The sequence below is a fragment of the Cheilinus undulatus genome, linkage group 8 (assembly GCF_018320785.1).
Source record: "Cheilinus undulatus linkage group 8, ASM1832078v1, whole genome shotgun sequence".
Classification (NCBI taxonomy): domain Eukaryota; kingdom Metazoa; phylum Chordata; class Actinopteri; order Labriformes; family Labridae; genus Cheilinus; species Cheilinus undulatus.
The window spans coordinates 49,772,771-49,777,478 of NC_054872.1; positions in this window are offsets into that span (position 1 = coordinate 49,772,771).

The window sequence follows — 4,708 nt, forward strand, 5'->3', positions numbered from 1 at the left end:
TACGGGCCAATCAGAGCAACAAAACACGTGACGTCGTAGCCGCTACCGAGAGTTAACTCCAAAGAAAGCTGCATAACGTGAACCATGGCGACTGTAGACATGTCAGTACAACAGAAAACAACTCACTGCTGTTCTTTGTTCTTCTTTTAACAAAGAAATGTTGTCAATTTCTGATAAAACTGGCGCTTCAGCTGCATCCACGCTAACGTCTTCCGCCATAATTTCACCAGCCTCTTGTTGCTGCTTGCTTACGTCACGACTCCACCGCGCCTGAAAATACTGCCCCTCGTCACTGATTGGTCCTGTCACTAGCTGGGTTTCATTACAGTTTTTCGCAAAATAAAAGCGATATTTCTTAAATTTAGATTAAGTACAGTTGCGCTTTGAATGCATTTCCATTAAAGCAAATTTTGGGCATAGGCCTTGCAATTCTCGTAAAATCTCATCTTGCATGAATGCGCTGCAAGGAAGCTTGACGCTCAAGACCGGTTGCATGTTGATACGGTTTTACATCTACGGTGGTTGCCTTGATAATTTTGAACAGAAGACGAAGGAAACAGATGATAGTTCAGAAGCAAAGTTCGTATATATGGCAAAAGCCACGTATAAGGGTATAAGTATGATGTTAAGAAAAGTCTTGTCTCCTCTTCTATCCACACGTCCTGCACCATGTTGTCTCGGAGTGACTGTCATGTGACACCGTACGTCACATCCCGTGACTTGTAAATGTAGAAAAAGTGTTTCCATTACACTTTTGTGATATATTTCTGATAAAAACGTCTGAAAAACCTCCTAATGAGAGTGTAAAAACTTTTTTGCGATATTTGAGAGGTTTTTCGAAATTCAGTTGTTTCCATCACCAGTTTTTTATTGCGCTATTTAGATTTTGCACATTTCTAAGGTTAATGGAAACCCAGCTACTTTCTAACCGGGCCCAAACTGTTCAGACGGGAGCTTTGCAAGATGGATTCACCAGTGAGAAACACGGAAATGGGCGCATCCATCTGCTTTGCAAGGTTAGTTAGTGCGCAGTTTGTCTCAGTTTCACCTTGGGGTTCGCTTTGTGGAACGGACGCTGTCTTTTCGCCACTTGCACAGGTTGGCATGCAAAAGCAGCGCTACTTTTTGGTGGATCTGCCCCTTAGAAAGCAGTCAAAATAAGGAACAAGTTCATGCATGTTGTTTGGGGTGAAAGAATGTAATCTGGACCATGCTTTTCTGCTGAAAATAGAATTGTTTATGCTTAAATAGGTTTGGGGAAACATTTGACCAGCATAGTAAAATAATTAGTTTGACCTACTGGTAATTTTAGTGATTAAAGTGAAGACATTATTCATCTTAGTGGTATACGTCCCTTATCTTTATGTCAGTCATACACAGATGATCTCTATGAAACCAAAGCCGTGCCTTGGTGCACCCCTGCGTGACTCTAACCACCGATGTGCCAAGCCTGTCTAGAAATTCAGAGTGCTTGTCTCTTTCTTTTAACAGATATGTCTGATGTACTATTCTTTGCTTGACTGTAATTGTTCCAAACTCTTCAGTGCTTCATGCGTGCATGTCTTGGATGAAGGTTTTGCATGTGTGCATGAGGGAACGGCATGAAGACGGAACAAAGAATGTTATTTGAAAGTCAAAGGATTCATTGATTGCTGCCTAATGTGATTTCACTGACTGATGGAAATCAATGCCAGCAGAAGGGTTGGATTGCTGCTAGAGCTGCTGTTTCACCGAGTGTTGGTCAGACTGTTAGGGTTTCTGCTGTGGAGTTTTCTCATTTCACTGGACGACAGTTGGGTCATCTTTGCTTATTTTACAAGTGTGATGATTGGGTGGTTGATAAAGGTTTTGGATGAGCAAACATGTTTTTATTTGGTAGATCTGTAATCACACTGTTTTACCAAGGGTTTTCTGCAGTCAAATCATAGTAAAATAAAAATTAGATTCATCTACTGGTCCAAGTGTCTTTATTTGAATGTTATCCAGTTTGCTTTAGCAGTGCACCTTAAACACACACTGTTAGGGTTAGGGTTAGAGTGTGTGTGGCGTTAGTGAATTCAAAATCAAATTCTTCTGGAGAGCACTGATCACCATTACAGCCCATTATAGCCTTGAGCAGTTGGTCTCAACCTTTTATCCCCTTGAGCCCCCCCTACTTGTATCTAGGAAAACGAGCCCTGTAGCGCCACATTATGTAATAATGCTGCATTATGTAATAACTCTAACCATAGGACTTAGTGTGGGCTCTAAGGTATGCCCTACCCAGCTACCTTGCCCTAACTCTAACCGCTTAGTGACTTATGCCTAAACCCTAACCCTAACCCTTCAGGGCTCTAAACTAAACACCTAACCTTAACCCTAGGACTTAAGGTGGGCTCCAGGGTATACCCTACTACCTGGACCCAACCCTAACCGCTTAGTGGCTTACAAAATGCTTTTATCATATCATGAATTGAAAATGTATTTCATTATTACATAATGCAGTGTTATTACATAATGTGGCGCTACAAGCTACTTTCATGCTATTTTATGCTATTTTTGCTATTTTCAGCTATTTGTGTACTTTTTTGGCTATTTTCAGCCATTTTTCCACTATTTTCAGCTATTTTCATGCTGTTTTAAGCTATTTCTATGCTTATTTAAGCCACTTCAGCTGCTTCTAGGCTATTTTCAGCTATTTTTCAGCTATTTTTGGCTATTCTAAGGCTACTTTCAGCTATTCTTAAGCTATTTTCAGCTTTTTTAGGCTACTTTCAGCTATTCTTCAGCTACTTTCAGCTTTTTTTGGGCTACTTTCAGCTATTTTTTGCCTTTATATCTACTTTTATGCTATTTTTATTCTATTTTCAGCTATTTGTATACTTTTTGGCTATTTTCAGCAGTTCTTCCACAATTCAGCTGTCAGCATCCCAACGCAATTTCAGCTGAAATTGCAATTTTAGTCTAGTTATATTCAAGTTTTGAATCTATAAACTGCAGTAAAATAGAATTAAAAATGATCTTTTATTGCATGATTCTTGATCTAATACATTTTACAATGATGGGTGCCAAATCAAACTTTTTATCCTGCCATATCAGCAGTCAGATATATTTATAAGATTGTTCTGGAGTGTTCTAGATATTTCAGCTAAAATAAAAATCAAACCACAGAGAAGAAAATGTTGGTGAAAGTCAGAATATTTCTAAAACTGTGTAAGAGCAGTGATTATTTCACAGCATTGTTGTCTTATAACTGCAAGTGTCCTTCACAGGAGTGAATATTTTCTGCTTTTCATGGAGGGAAATAAAAACAGCCCTTTATTGTGAGAATTGGAACAGCTCAGGGCAGAGCAGCACCAAACCGGCACATGTGGAGATCTGGGTTTCCAATAAGGGATGAATAATTAATGGACGGTGACATGGGGGTTTGTATGGAGCCATTCAGTAAAAGAAAAATCAATTTGTCCTTTAATAGGTGCCAAATTACACTCTTTTCTCCAGGCAGCATCCAAGGAATGATACACTTCTACCTGAATAAACTACAGCTTTATCTTTGCTGTTACAGAAACTAAATTATTTTCTCACAAACACAGAGAAGGATTTTCTCTCTAACTGTGGCGTTTAAAAACGATGCCGTTAGTGACGATTGATGAGTCAGACCTCTGAAACTGTAAACCTTCATCTGAACTCTGAGCACGGTTGCATCCTCAAGGCGGGGTCAAGAACACAGCTGCTCGCAGCCTTCCAGAAACATCCATCAGTGTTTCCTCTGGGACTTTCCATTGAGAGGAGGCTGTGAAGCTGTGTATGCGTGTTCGCCTGGACTTGGCAACATCCCGTTTTCACTGACCTCAAAGAAGGCGAGCTAACAAAGCAGCACCCGGGCCCTCCACGAGCACCCAGCCGTCCCCCCGAGAGGGCCGAGGAGAAACCGAGGTGAGCTCACCTCCTCTCCTCTCCTCTCCAGCCTGCATCATTCAGTAGTCAGTTCACCAAAACAATGGTAGCTTTTTTCAGCCTCGTTGTTTCCTCTCAGCCGACCAATGAGATTCAGTGAGGAAGGAAACCACAGACGGACAAATTCCCTGTGAGTAAGCTGGAGAATGCTAGAACAGATTACAGAAGCTGTCTGGCATGTGGCTATTATCTGCCTATCAGACCAAAACAACCCACTGCACACCAACTAGGGTCATTCAGAAAGGTCAAACAATAGAAACACAGAGGCATGCATTCAAGGTGTTCATGAATCAGTTTTTAAAAGTTGAAGAGTAACCATCATAGTCATCCTTAACTGAAGAAAGATCTCTCAGAAATAGACCAGTTTATATGGAGTCAAGACTGGTTTACCATGCAACCACATACAAATTTAAAAGGTGGCCATGTGAAGGGGAACAGAAGAATTGTAGCATCAACGTTTCGGTCTTTCAGCTCTTTTAAAACAGCCCTTGAAACATTTAGCTGACTAACCCAGGGAGCTTCTTTAGAGCAGAGCTTTCTCTGCCAAGTTTATCTGTAGATCCAGTTTGCAATAAAACGGTTAAATGTATGATCAGTATGTTCCTGACTCAATGTACTGTAAGCTATAACATAGAATGCTTAATGCTTGAATTTGTTGAAAAACACAAAAGATAAGAAACATAATAATAATCGCGTATTAAATTGCAATCGCAATATTAGGGGAAAAAATCACAATTAGATTGTTTTTGCAAGTTGTTCAGCCCGACTAAAG